Source organism: Harpia harpyja, chromosome 18 (assembly GCF_026419915.1).
Source record: "Harpia harpyja isolate bHarHar1 chromosome 18, bHarHar1 primary haplotype, whole genome shotgun sequence".
Taxonomy (NCBI): domain Eukaryota; kingdom Metazoa; phylum Chordata; class Aves; order Accipitriformes; family Accipitridae; genus Harpia; species Harpia harpyja.
This window is the reverse complement of record NC_068957.1, coordinates 26,080,260-26,096,165: the sequence shown is the minus strand read 5'-3', so window position 1 is coordinate 26,096,165 and position 15,906 is coordinate 26,080,260.

Here is a 15,906-nt window from a genome sequence, read left to right as displayed (position 1 = left end):
TGAGGATCAAAACCCCTTGAGGGTTCTGTCTTCAGAGCATCTCTGTAATAAAAAAAAATGATGGTATGCTAGGGGAGGGACGAGAAAGGCTGTTTGATCTACACTGTATTGTCAAATGTGTTATTCCTATTGTCAGTTTGTCACATGTGGCTTCTGTAAGAAGTCATGAATATGTCACCAACTCTAAGATTAATAAAACTGTTGTATAGCAGATAGTTTTAGAAATGTGGCAAAGATAAGAGAATTTTGTAATGTATGTTACAACCTCGGCAAAGGAACATGCCCTTGAAGTTGTATTCAATTAATTTATTAATCAAAAAAACAACAGGGGAAGGCGAAAAAATTTTGTAAACACTTCTTTGTGTGGCATATATGGCCCATTCCTGCCTAGTCTAATGGGGAAAAAAAAAAGAGATAATGGCTGGAAGTCATTCCAAAGTCAGAGGCGCTTAAATAAGAAAAAGGGACTCATTTTTAACAACAAAGTGATTAAACCCTGGAACAGACAAACTCAACAAAGATTAATTTTTCATTCTTGATGCCACATTCTCACTAGGTTTCTTTCTGGAACATGGGTTGAACTTACTAAGATATGGTCTTTCATCAGATATGAGTTGCTGAACTCAATAGAATAGAATATACAGAATATCCCTCCTGATCTTGAAGATTAGGAATTTATGGTTGATCATTATGAGAACAGGATATTCTGAGTTCTGGATATTTTACATCACTGTTTCTTGCAGAATTTTTTAAATAGGAGTTCCACAATAGATTCATTTAAAAAGGCAAAGAGAATTCTTAAAATACACCTCAACCTATCTAAGGCCATTTTTTTTAGGAAGTTATGGACAGACTTCCTATGCCTTCAACCAGAGGAAAGATGTAAATATTTTTAATGTTAAATTTTAGCACTTCCTTGTTTCTTGTAGGTGGGCAACCAAATTTGCAGAAGCCTATGCATAGCTGAAGAAGCATGCAAGTCTCTGGAACAGGCTGGAGACCATTTAGATGTTTGATGAGCTGCAGGATAGGGCAGTAGTTCTTAAAGGATATTGTCTGCCTGCAGAGACTGATGGGGCCTGTGTGAGATCCCTATCCCCTAGCACCCCACTTACACTTTTCTTCCCTTTATGTAGGTAAGAGAAACCATGTTTCTGGAGAAGAAAGAACATCCAAATATCAGTCTGATAAACTTTTCTGTCTAATCCTGTTGCTGTCAATTGCTGCTGAAGTGCAAAAGCAGTTGGTCAGCTATCAACTCTTTTATTTCTAGTTTCTGCTGAGGGTATCTCAGAAGAAAGTTTCCCTGCCAATCCTATTTTCAGAAGGAACTATCATAAATTCAACAGACAGAACTTACAGTCGACTTGAATGGCAGTTATATTTGATCTAAGGACTATATTGATCTAGGGACTGTATTAAACTGCAATGAAATTTTTGCACAAGGGTTCTGCTTTCCAAGGTACTGACTTAGAGAAGTAAATGAGTCTAGGGTCTGCGTGCAACCACATGGCTGGATCAGGAAGAAGGCTTGTGTGTCAAACTATAAGTCTAAGTTTATTATCCTTTGCAGAATTCGCATTAAGACTGAAAGAAGCTGCCATACCAAACCATATCTGTGCAAATCTCTGTCTGAAACAGGGTGCTCACCCTTTGCACTCTCTCTGAGTTTCACGAACCTGAAATCCAAGTTCTTTTGAATCCGTGAAGGCATACAAAATTTTCAAGGGAAATTCAGATCCTATAAGAAAATTAACATACATAGTCCAATATATGTAGCACTATTACATATGTAGCACTATTACGTATGTATGTATATAGGTACTTGTGCTGCTTTCCTTCTGTTTACATCAGCTGTTTAGAATTAGACCAGGGATTTAGAAAGGGTGTAAAGGCCGCTGGTTGAAAGCCCCTGCTCTGGAGAGGAGCCTGTCTGGAAATAAACATTCTTGGAGTGTTTCCTTCAGACACGGTAACAAGGCATTCCCCATGGTAGTTACATGTGTTTCTCACCATTGGGCTGCATTTTCTCTCTTGTTTATTTCAAGAAAAATGTCTTTCTTGCTTCTTTGCTCTCCGTTCCTGCTGCATGGCCTTGCTGTGACCACAGGCTGCCTTGACAGAAATCACTAGCTGGAACGATGTGCTTTGCCAAGGTTGTCCTTATTTAGACAAGGTTTCTGCTTTCTGAATTCTCTTGTAGGAATGGAGGGATCATAAAGTAACTGTGCTGCACCTCAAATTGTGGAGGCTATATGGTGCACTGAGGGGAAAGTACCTTTGACATTCCTACCTTGTTTAGTTTCGACAGGAACTTCTGAATGATTTAGCAGTGTAGCAGACAATAAGGATTTTTTTGCTTTGAATATAATCTTGGGTTGTTGACAATCCTCCTTGCTACCAAGAGAGATAGTCAGGACAGTAGCCTGAGCTTAGACATCCCCAGACACTCCTTTCTTAGAGGAGTGGCAAATGAACTGTGGCTTGATTTTTCCTCCCTTCACTGTATACCAGAACATGGCAGACTGCAATACAAATAATATATGTGTTGAGCACGCATAATGTAACTGTTAGTATTCCAAGAGAGTCTAGTGTCTAACACAGATCAGCCTCTTCGAGGCACTGTGGCTGTGGACAGTATTTGTACTGAAGAGTTTGCATTCAGAGGCAAGAAACGTTACAAACTGGAGATTAAAGGAGCAACAGAAAACAGATTTTCCCAGTGACAAAGCCAGGAATGGAGTTTTGGTTCCTGTTAAAGTAACAATCTTTCCTAAATTTATATCAAATGGGCATAATAGAATGACCTGGGATTAATATAATCAAATTCTGTATATATTGGTAACATTTTCTGGTTAGTTGTCACGCCTAAACCAAAGAGCTGAGATATGAAAGAAAGTGCATGTAATAGAACACTTATTTTTTTTAACTGGAAACAGAATTCAGAATTGTGAGCCTGATCCTCAGTATAGGCTGTAAATTCTGATGAATCTGTGCAGAATGACAGGAGGAGGATCTGAGCATAGGTATTGGTTTCATATCCCCACACAGAGGATTTGGGATGAATATTTCATCAGTTCAGAAAGGTCTTGAGAAATATGCATGGTAAAAAGTACCAGTTAGTTTGAAAGAGGTTAACATCTATCTAACATAGAGTAGATTTCATGGGGCTTTCAGCTAGATAAATTCAGGCATCTTTTCTCATTGTTCTGCTGAGAAACAGTCCTCTATTGCTCACTTAGTCTTTTCCTTTCACGGAGGTGGGAAATGGAGGCCTCAGACAAAACAGATGATGTTTGGTCAGATAAGGATTTAAGTTGGCCAACTAATGTTGCTGATAATGCTGCCTATTTAAGATTTTTATGTGCTGAAGAGAGATGTTTTGCGGTAGACAATTAATTCATAACTCTGGAGCAAAATCTCAATAATGGGACAGAATTGCTCTGTTACCAGTTTCAGCCTCCCTGGTGAAATCTGTCTACATGTATTGCACCTTGCCTCGCGGTGGAATTTGTAAATGCTCTTTGCAGAAACACCCTTCCTACTGTGCTTATGTGATTTATGTGACATAAATTCATACGAGGCAATCCATAAACATTAGTGTACAGTCATCATAGAGTGACAATGTTACAGTCATACAGTCACAATAAATCATAAAGCTGGGACTTTACAAGCAGACCGTGTTCAGCAGTGTTGGAGCTGATACCTGTTTGCCCCAGTAAAGAACTTGCAGTTGGGAAGCTGGGGTGAAATCTCCAGCAGTGGTCAATTGCCTTGTTACCAATTGTCCCTTTAGATCTGGGCTTGGCACATTTGCAGGGAAGCCTTAAAGAAGGCAGTTCTGCTCCACCTCTGCTGCCACCGTTTCAACTGGTCAGCTGGGTAGTGCCAATGAACTCATACTTTCTACCAGCACTAAAAATAACTTTTATTTGCCATTACATTTAAAAAGAAATCAGTTATTTACAAGCAGCCTGGCAGCTGTTCTTCCCTGAATGCTTCTTGACATCTAAGCTCTATAGAATTACTGGTGCTTGCCAGGAAGCATGCCTTTCTGAAACATCTGTGTGTCATTACTTAGGCTGAGACAGATCAGTCTGGCCCTGTCCCATCCAGCTGCCAGCCTCAGCATCAAGGTTGCAGAAGGCTGTGACAAAATATTTGTTTTAGAGCTTATTTAAATCTTCTTGCTTTCCATTGTAAATTGGACATCAAAACTTCTCTGGACATAAGAATGCACGTGATACCCAGGATTACCTGAGTTTTTTCCATGAAGTGTTCTTTATGTTATGTGCAGCTTTGTACAACAGATTGTTACTTTCTGTGATATTTTCAAAGGAGTTTATATTTCAAACAAAACTTAAGCTTGTGCTATGTCAGTAATAAATTTTCTCATTAGAAAATCTTGAAAGGCTTCTGGGATGATCAAGTAAATGAAAAAAAAGCATGCATTCAGAAATTAGATATTGCTTTAGGTAAACAGACTGTGTGCAGTGGAAGGCACTGTAAGAATCACGGCTGTAGGTCCTGTGTCATGCAGAAGTACTCGCTGCCTCCATCATGTTACATGATCAATTCTCTCTTGTAACAACGTAGACTTCAGTGTGTCCCCTGTTTCCAAATGCACCATGATTACTGAACCTCAAAATTGGTCATGTTCTTCTAAATCTAGAACTACATTTGGTGTTAATTGTGCAAAAGTTATTTCTAGTAAATTTGCTAGCAGATAAAAGTCCAGCAAATTCCATGCAGATGGAAAGCACAAAAAGCCTGCACAACTATGAGCCTTATGTGTTAGTGTGGAAGGAAAGACAGAACCCCCAGTAAGCAGGCAAGATGGTTTAGAGAACGTTCCTTGCTAATGAGAAGCACTGTATCCCAGGTGCTTTTCTTATATCTGTTCTTCAGTGATTACTGGATCATACTGGGCATATACCTGTGATATGTGAGGACTGCTGTTCATACAAACAAGCTGTTTGTGTAACAGCGTTACAGGAACTTGCGAGTTGATTGCAGTAACAAATCACATCAGCTAGCCAACACAAAATCAGGAGTGACCTCAGCACTGGCTTTGCAAACTCAAACTGCTTTAGCTGACTAAGAAGAAAGAAGAGGTAAGAAGGGGGTCATGGGAGCACTCCCAGGGCTACCCTCTGGGTTTGATGATGGGCTGCTTTTGTAAAAGGCCAAGGCAAGAGCAGCAGTATTTGGAGCTGGAAAGGAGCTGAAGCACATTCAGCTTGTAATGAGGCTGGACAGGGCTAACCGCCTGCCAGAAGAACTGCAGCCAGCCCAGCCAGAGACTAGAGCTGACCTAGGCACTGAAGGGAGGGCTGGGATGAGGCCAAGCCCATCTAATGAGAGCCCAGAACTGACCCAGCATTTAGTAAGGAATGCTTTGCCTTAATGCTAGAAATACCTGGGAAAAACTTCCCATCCATTGATGACAGACAGAGAAGATCCTGATCTCAGTATGGTAAGGGCCAGGGACAGCGTGCGGCACCAGTAATGCTGATTTGCTGGCACAGAAAAGTCTCTCTAGAAAGTCCAGACCTCACAGAGAAACCTCCAGAGCAGATAAAACCTCACAATGCTGAAAATTCAAATCAGTAATTGCTAAGCACTCTCAGTTATTTGTTACCCTCCCTTCATAGAAACACAATATTCACTATTTCCTCTATTTAGTTGGATTCTTGAGCAGAATTTCAATTGCATCTATTCATTTTTTAAGCACAAAGAAACAGTTTTAAACCTTTTGTAAGTATCTGAATGGATTGTTATCTTTTACACACACACACAGAGACCAGTTCCTGTGTTCACACTAGAAAGAAACTAGAAGCCAGGCAGAGAAAGGAGCTGGAATAATATGAGCTAATCTTCATGCTATATCTGCTGGATGACAACTACAAAGCCCTAAGCAACTCGTCACATATAGCAAGTTATGAAGTGTACCTTATATAGCAGCATTTGGGAAGCTGAGCACGCCTGAGTGCTCTCCTAGCTCTGCCTCTGCCTCCATCTGTGGACCTGGGTCACTCACTTCAATCCCAATCAAAATACTGGCAGGTATTAGATGCATAATGCAGATACTGAAGTATAATGGGAAGAAAAGTTTCACCTCTCTGAGCATCCCTCTAACTAGGAAGATGCCTCATTTGATCTAAAAGTTCCTTTGGACATGTGTGAGTCTGGTTCTGGGCGAGACAAACTGACCCAGCCCAAGAAGCTTAAGCACTGAAGAACTACAAATCAAATAGCATCTATGTCGATTTTTGAAGTGCTGACTGTGGTGTTAGTTCTGCTGGCTAACATGTCATCTTAGTGAAAATACTTGTTCCAGGCAGGGCAACTATTACACTTGCCTTATTCCACTATTATTAGCTTTATTACTATTATTATACTTGTAATTATTTCCTGACCTGGGGGCATCCAAACCTGTAAGAGAGAACCACATCCACAATGCTTATAGACTAACCTTGCTCGTTATATGCAGAAAGGAACAGCTTCCACCATTCCTATTGATTCCTCTTCTTTTCCTAGAAATGAATGCAAGATTTGCAGAGAAAACAAAATGTGTTGATTATCTCAAGGACAGGAACATAGCTGAATATGTGGGGCCCTGAATTCTGGCCCCGGTTCCTGTGCTGTTTAGGAATTCTCTTAAGCAACAATTGAATAAAACGCAGACTTCTTCTGCTCTATTTTCTGCTATTTTTGGTCCATTCTCCATTTTTTAAATGGTCCAAAGACTTCCAAAGTTTCATTATATGCCTTTTGTTATTCTACTTTGCAACAGTTACAATCCATTACTGCCATAGATTCACTAAGCATGGGGGGGCTCTATGAGTTGCTCACATCAGATCACAGACAGGCTCAGAAATGTCTGTTTGTCCTTGTGAACATGTATGTCTGTAAATTGGCTGCTGAATTCAAACCATAATGAAGTGCTTTGCTTTTTTTTTTTTTATATTTTGGGTACAAAACAAAAGTGGAAATTTTGGGTTTCTTTTGGTGTGTTTGCTTTTTAAACTTGACTGAAGAGCTGTAGAGTTCCAGGCTATCCATTAACTTCAAAATTGTTTTTTCTAAAGAACGGATGGAGGTATTAAAGAGAAAAAGAAAAGAGCACTCTCCAGATGCTTCCCTGAGTGGGAATGAGTCATCTGCAAAACTTCAACTACTCCACAGCACAAGATCCTGTCTTTAAAAAGTTTCTGAGATAATTTGAAATTTGGACAAGGCTTTTCAGTGCATCAGCTGAATTTCTTATTGCTAAAGAAAAAGAGGAGAAGTAAAGAAAAAATCTCTACTGGAAGGATGAATTCTTTGTTTGTAGTTTTAATTAATTTAATTAATTAAAGGCTGATAAAATGCGCTGGAGTATCAATCTCAGACAATCGCAGCCCTTGTTTGTCTCCAGAACAGGTGCAGGGCCATCTGTGGGTAGTGCAGCTTACTCCCGAGCTCTGCCCTCAACACTGTCCTCACTGAAGAGCAGTTGCACATTGGCAGCCTGAATTTGAGATAGTACCTGAACTAGAACTGCCGTTGAGATAAGACCACCTCTTTAAGGCCCCTTAAAATACCAGCTGTTTACAAATTCACCTCATTTCACCTAATTCCCTAACTTCTGGGTAGCACAGTAGAGCTCTAATCCTCCTCCAAAAAAGTAATATATCCAATTTAGCCTGAGCTCAAAGAAGCATCCTTGACTTCAAAAGCAGTAAGCAGATGAGGCAGAAGTGCAGAGTTCGCTGAACCCCAGTCACACACTGAGTTCAAGCCCTGCTGTTGGCAGGAGCCAGAGCAGGACCGCAGAGCACGGTGCTCCTTTCTGTAGCAAAGGGATTTTATTAGAGCAGAGTGACAGCTCTGTTGTAACTATGGCTGAACATCAGTCTCTACTTAAATGTCAACTATTATAAGTGCTCTAAAATCCTCATGCTGACTTGGGCTGCTTTGAATTTCCTGTGCTTCTTCAGAGCGTGATGTAAGATAATGGCTCAGACAGGGTGTCGTTTACTGAAAGACTTTGTGCGATTCAACCCCCTTAAAACAAGCTGTATCTCGTAACCTCTTTTAGAGAACCCCCACATTGCTAGGGTCAAACTCGGTACCTAATCTTCCAAAAAATACTCTCAGTTGTTCAGGAATGACCTCAGGTAGCCCACACTTCCCACAGCCCCTGCAGGGAACGCTTACTGCAGGTGTGAGGTTGGTGTTGTGATGCTGGTCCAGTGCAGGGAGCAGGCAGAGCACAGAGCAGGGCATGGGCTCATGCCTGCTGCACTGTCTGTATGTCCCTGTTGTCACAGAAGCCTCGGGAGTATTTGCGTCTGAAGCTGAGCAGCACTGGCAAGCTGGCGAGCTTGAAATCCATCTGGTAACTTACAGGAATTGTGGCACATATTTTCTTCACAGACTCCTAGTGACAGTCGGGGGGCAAAGATCAGTCCTGTATGGTCTCAGCACCATTTTATCAGGTGATTTGAAGCCCCCACACAGACAGAAATTCTGCTTCAGAAATGGGTTTGGGAAATTAGCTGTTAAATACCAGAAAGTCACTAGTAAGCAGGTGGTAGATTATTCAGAAAAAACTGTGAAGGGCATGAGGCAACAGCAGTTCCTCGCTGTTCTTTCAGCCTTCTTTGTCCTGGGTGACTGAGTCCACCTTCATCTCTTGGTGTCTGGATTGATTCCTTCGGTGACCCAGGAAACTTAGCAACGTCAGCACAGTGCAGAGCATTGACTTGAAAAGTGGGCTTTTCAGGTCAAATCTGGCAGGGGGACTGCCGTAGAGTAAAGCATGTCCCTTCCGTACTGCTCCAAAGTAAAATTGCCCCAACAGAGCCATTGGATAAGCCCTAAAAATTTGCAACTTGCATTGCAGAGACCTGTTGGGAGTCTGGTAGCTATGTTATCTGAAGCAAGCTCTAGCCTAGATGCTCAGTCAGAGTCTGTCTACAATATTGCTTCTAGCTGTTGCGGAGATCTCTGGCACCAAAATGGGAATGATAATACTGCGTGCTGTGGCCCAGCCAATAGTGGGGAACGAATTAAGTAACACAAGTAAAGTCAGACCACAATTAGACCAGACTGGGTAAGGGAATACATTGCAATGTGGAAACTGGAAGGTTTGCAGCAGAAGGTTGTAATTGTCTTTGTGGTAACAACTTCATGTCAGGTGATATCTTGGAGAGTCCCTTAGTATATAGTTCTCCCCTGGAGTGAAAGGAGCATCTGGAAGCCACAGTAGAGCTAGGAAATACCAATGTGTATGAACACATTCTCCCTTTCCCTTCTATTTTACTAACGATGGATTGGAAATGCTTTGTGACAAAGAGGCATTTATTTATTCTAAAGTGGTATTCCAGAAGGAAAGCATCATGGATTGTCATTGGTATGGCAATGCACCAAGACCAGGTCTCAAGGCTGACTTTTCCAAATGAAAAATTCTCATGGCATCCATACTCTTCATCAAATTAGTATTTTCTGGGCTGGCTATACTAGATATCTGTGATATTAGCAGCATTCCAGATATAAATAATTATGAAATTATGAGCTACCATGGAGGGAAATTGCCTACCAGGTTGTGCCTGGTTCATCTTGATAGTCCAGTGGCAGACTGTAATCCATAGACTTCCTCTGTGCAACTGTCTATCAATCTTATCATCAAATTGTCCTAATGCTCAGACTGAGAGCACAACTGATTGTTTGAATTTCTAGCAAAAATGGATTATATTCATTTTGGAGAAGGCACAAATCAAACACTGAAATGTGTTCACACTGGTCAAAGAGCTGAACTTCCTCCTCACTTTAGTTTGAAAAAAAATAATGCTTATGCAGAAGAGAGCTGCCACGACTATGTATTATAGACATTTAAAGGAGAGAACAGAAGATAGCTGTTTAAAATTTCTATTTGGATATTTTAAGGGTCTAACCTCTCTCGCACTATGTATTGGAGAACACCGGATTCACAGGGCACACACATATCAGACTCTCCCAGTTTCTAAATAGGCACTTTAAGACAGTATCAATGGGGTCTAATTCTAAGAAAAATAATGCTAATATATTTAATCACTATTGGTAAACTTATGTATCTATAAGTGTATAAATATGTAGATACAAGTGTGTACATCTGTTGTGAAAAAGGACTGGAAGTAGAAGGAGGCTGCCTCAGTAGACTGAGAAAGAGACTTGAGGTATGGACAAGCAAGAGAAAAGCTACAGGAGGACAGTTAACTGGCTGGCAAAGTGCCTAAAGCCAAGGGCACGCCTGGTGCAAGAAGGGAGTAATAGGAAATGAGATCCGAAGAGCAGTGGACCCAGACAGCCCTTGGACGGGGGACTGGAGGAGTTAGAGCATTTACAGAAGGGGATAGAAGGCAGCAGAAACACTCTAGTGGAAGGAGAGGAGGGGAAGATTCACTTCCATATAGGCAGGTAGGTACCTAGGATCTGATGAGCAATGAGCTCATGAGGAGAGAATTACATTGGGAACTGCCAGAGACCTGCTGGTGCTCAGCCATTGGACTGGGCTTGCTGTAGTGATTGGGAAGGGCAGATCATGGAGTCAGAGTGCGGACAAAAATGCTTGCCCAGAACATGGGCTGGTGGCAGTCTGAAATTACTCTGTTCTGGGGTTGGGTGTTCTGGCAAAGTTTCACAGACACCCCAGACCTTGATAGAAGTGGAGAGAGAGAAGGAGTGCAGGGCAGGGAGAAGTAAATTAGCAGCAGAAAAAACTAAACCAACTGAGGTTTGCAAGTTTGGACTGAAAGACCTAAAAAGAGCTGGAGAAGGTAAGAGTGGGTCTGGATATGTGTTGGCAGTGCTGGGTAAGAAAGCCTGTGAAGTTTCTGCATGCGAGGCCAGCTGTCAGCAGATGTGAGGGTCTGCTCACTCCCCTCAAGGGCCCTACAACACATCCAGTGTTCAGTTCACCAGTCTGGAAACTGTGGGCTCAGGGCCAGGTCCAGATGCCAAAAGGCAAACAATCAGTTGCTTCACCACCCTTCTTACTAGCAGCTCCTGCCTTGGAGTCAAAGGGAGCCTCATGAGCATTTCAGGAGCCACATGGTCACTCCAGCACGTTTCCCGGTGACCTTGACTGCACTCACCTGTCAGGAGATGGTGCCATCAACACCTCGCCTCTGCCCACGTTGAGAGCTGCCACTGGAAGCACTCCCGGCTTCAGGTCTTTCTGTTTCATCATTACACACACATAACCTTTTATTAAGCAAAGCATTTAGCTCCACTCTCAAATAGGTGTTTCTGCATGCAGCAAGCAGCCCTGCATGGGACTATGGTTTACCTTTATCTTCACAGGAACAACCAGGCAGCTACTTTTCTGAAACTGAGTGAAGAATGTGAGTGCCCATTAGGAGGAGAAGAATGAAGGACAAGAACAAGCTGCAAAATCCCGGCCTAGACAAGTAACACACAAAGGTTTCCAAGTGGGTTTTTTTGGGGGGGGGGTGTGTTTTTTTTTTTTCCCAGGGGAGCTAAATATCAATGACCTACTTTAACCCTGGTTTCTCTGCTAAAATTGCCAACAGGAATAGTAAGTGACTGTGCAGGTGGGTCCTGATACATGGGATCCTGTTCATCAGCAAGTACACTCAAAGAGCCAACACCTGGGCTTGCTGATAATTAATCCTTCTTGTAAGGAGTGTGTTCCTCACACAATAGCTCATTCACAATCTTCACTTTTTCTGTGCCTGCTTCATAGGGCAGAACATGCTCCTTATATATTCTCCACGGCACTGATACTGATCTCCATCAAAACAGTCCCAGAAGAATGAAAGTACAATAACAGCGATGGATAGAATTACAGTACAGTGCCTGGAAGCTAAGCAGTGACAGCTTAATAGACCTACAATAAATGAACGGCAAGACAAAAACAATATGCTGTGGGAACCATAAATATGTGATTATGAAATAACAAACCAGGACTCCCGAAGTGCCAACAACCTTCTGGCATTCCATTTAAAAACTATAAATCTGCCATGGCCCAAGTTAAGTAAATTCCCCTCAGTGTATTAAACTCTTTGTTTACGGGGAGGGTAATTATACTGACTCGTAGTGCAAATAAGAGATGCCCACTCCAGAGCATGTAAAATTCAACAAGGACATTTCATACTAAGCTGAAAAGCTCCCTCTGACATTCGGGGAAAACTCCCACCTTTGCAGGCAGGAATAGTCTGTACCCAGCATTGCTGCATACCTGCAGCCTTTTCCTTGATGGACTGGGAACAGGAAGGGGTTACAGTCTCCTGGTAGTTGTTGATGTGGGCAGGGATGGATCATGCAATGTGCCAGTTGTAAACTGAATGGAGAGGTTTTCTGTGAGAGGAGCGAGGTCAGATCCCAAGGAACGGGAGCTAAGGGTTTCTGAGTTTTAACCTTGATTCTGACATTGATTTTTTTATGAGCTTGAGAAAACAGAGAACTTCATCATGGGTAGATGAAGGATCAGAAAGCTCACCAACCTTACAAGGAAGTTTTGCAGGTCAATTAGGGTTCATTTTCATAGTGCTCTGCATGTGAAAGGTGCTAAGAGATACACCTGATAAGAAAATTTACAAAAGGCCACAGATCAAACCACAGCTGAGAAAGTATAAAGTATTTGTTGCAAATACAGTGGGAGCAACAGGAATGGTTCAGATACAAGAAAGGAAGGGGAATAGTATAGAAAACCAACTCAATTTCCAGTTTCTGAACACCATCCCTCTGTAGGTCATGAGGCTGCCAAAGAGTGACAGCATTAGAACAATTGCTTCCAACATTGACAACATTAATTCTTAAGCTTGATGGGTAATTACCAAATGGACTCTCAAGGATACTGTGCAACCAGTGCCTGATACTTGAATCTAGATTTAAACTGAACAGTGGTGAATGAGCTTAATTATGCCTTGGGGAAGAATGGAAGATGAAAATAAGATTGACGTCAATCTAGTGGTCCTCAGAAATAATCACTGAATAGAAGTTCAGGTGAAAAATAAAACAAACTAGACAGTGAAACTGTCTTTATAGACGATGGCACAGGACAAATACTGTAGTCACGCTGAGCCACTGGAAGAGCCATGTGAAGAAGCTTAAGGCTGAGGAGGAATCACAGCCACATGATTTGGCAAGGACGTGGAACACAGTGGTGTCAGTTTATTCAGAGTGAATCTGAGATCCTGTCCACATGTGGATGTTTTCCTTGTGTCTTCCCAGCTGTTGAAAGCTGCCACAGCTTTGCAGATTCAAGCGCTAGCTCAGGCAAGAGCTGTCAGGAACTTTGGAAGCAGTTCATTGCCTGGTGTAAAAGCTGAGAAAGAAGCTGCTCTCAGCAAACTTGTGACTGTGAAGAATATCTGTTCTGAACCTCAGATGCTTATGTCCTAGGTTTATGCATAATTTATGCAATAAATAAACAAATAAATATTTAAGAACTAATTCTAAATAAATTATACCCATTATGACCATTGCTGAAGCAACTGTGGTGATTACTTTTCTTCTGATTGATATCTTTCACACAAAGGAAAGTAGCTTTTATTAAGAAATGGGGGGGGAAATCCTCAACTTTTGAAAAATATGTCCTTTTTTGTCCCCTTTGTAATCAATATTGGCTCAGAAAATGTTAGTGAAATAACTATTCTTAGCAAGCTAAAAATCCCCATAGTTCTTGTTGATTTTGATTAAAATGTTGGTTACATAAATTCTCTTGTTATGTCAAACCCTATAAAAACCTTCAGATTTTTTTTGTGAATGTCTTTTAAAAAATATCTGCTTGGCTGTAGATGATTTTAATTATTATTTGTTAAGTACCAAAACTACATGATGCTATTAGTAGTTCTTGAACTTGTATTCCTAGAGCCTTGAAGTTCACTAATATCAGAGAAATTTCCTCCTTGTAATTATAGTCTAAACTGATTTTTCAAGACATCAGAAATCCCATCTTGTTGCATTATATAAGCTGGCTTTTTCTGAATTACCACTAGCAAGCTGGTAATCTCTTTTAGGTGCTTGAACTCTCACCAGAAATTATCTGTCCCTCAGGGGACAGAAGGAGCTCCTCAGCTAGTTTAGGCAAACCCTTCCTGGAATTTTTCTGAAACAAGAAGTTGCTCAGATCCTGTTTAGCCTAAGCCGTGTACTTGATCCTCGATTGAGATCAGAGGGTGGAGGAAATAGAAAAGTCCTATTCTTTTACGTTTCCCACCTACATCATACCCAAATTTCTTTTCTCCAACAATGCAAGTTGATTGTAGTGGCTTAAAGAGTACTGGCCTGAGTGCACACACTCACAGACATGCATTGGACTGGTGCTGAAATGCCGTTCTGACAACGTTCATTGCTGAATCATGTAGTGGCAGAGGAGAGCCCACCAGGGTTCATGCCTCTCACAGGTGATTTGTAATTATGTCAAAACACTGGAGAGAGTCAGAGACCATTTTGCTTTACTTTGGACGTTGTCTCTAACCTGCGTGTCTTAAGAGGCAATCTTGCTTTATACCCAACTCCTTAATTATGTTTATATTTAATAAGCACCTTTGCCTTTCCCACAGAGTTGTGGCAATAGCAGATCTTTCTTCCAGAAGGCTTTATGAGATCAGTTCAAATGTGACTTTTCAACACTTCTCTCTCAAGGAACCCAAATGGACAGGTTTGGGGGTGTTTTTGTGGAACACAGTCTACAAAAATGGATTTCGCCCTTATTTCTTCACCATGGCTGCACACTGACTGATGAACAGCTCCCACATGTTGTGACTGTGAGATGGACTGAACAAGGAACACTGTGTAACGTTCTCCAGCCACAGCAGCAGAAACAAAAGTGATTGGATGCGTAAAAGACAGTATAAACAAAAATATAAAGTGGCAGTGAACAAAAGTGAGGCTTTAAAACACATGCAAATTCTGGGCATAAGACCTCAGCACAAGGCTAAATTAAAATGAAGGTTAAGGCATCACGTATTAGGTATTAATATGCCATTTTCAGAATGAATGATTCGGAGATGGCAGGGTGGGGTCCTGTGTTGGGCATGGTCAGCTCTGTCGAACGGGCAGAGCTGGGTATGAATGGCTGTAAAGGAGACATGACCAGGTTCCGGACGTGAAGTTCTAGCAGCCAGTGCAATCACAGCTCAGTGTTGCCTGCTCATTCCCTGTTGTTACCAGCCTACACAGGCTGGCAATTTATGAGGAAATTAAAAGTCTTCCTACATGTTCATCCTGAAATCATCATTATTTTCTGCACTAGAGTTGTATTCCAGGTATTCATAATGTATCTTTAAACAACATTCATGCAAAATCATCTTTATAGACTTTGAATAGTCAGACAGAAGAGCTTACTTAAATTAATGGATTTGACTGAGACAAACCTATTTCTAACCTGCCTTTATTTCTTTTTAAAAATTAAAAAAATCAGAGTACAGTAAATTCTTCTGTCAGCTATAGCCCAATAACTTAATTAGAGTAAACTGATACTTATTTCAAGATACATTTCATTTAAATTCTGCAAAAGTTAAAGAACTCTTTTTGGTTTCACGAGAAACTGTATCTTTAGAACAGTGTAGTTCTGAAAATCTCAAGGAAAACAGGCCATTATTTCCAATACATTATGTGCCTAGAGTCATATGCCTAAATACACATTACATTAGCTCAGTGGCTAGAAATCTGGGGAGAAACTTCCACTGCAGCGTGTGTAGCTGCAGATTCAAGACCCATCTGCTGAAATAATGTCTATACTAGCATTTTTCTATCCATGTCTTGGACTGCTTTATAGAAAAGGGTGGGAAGACCCTAGATGCTAAAATCTTATCTGTCTGTAGATCTGTCTGTTCACCTACCTGTCTATCTATTTACCTGTCTACATCTACAAGCTACCTGTCTACCTACCTGTTGGCTGGCAGCCTGTTT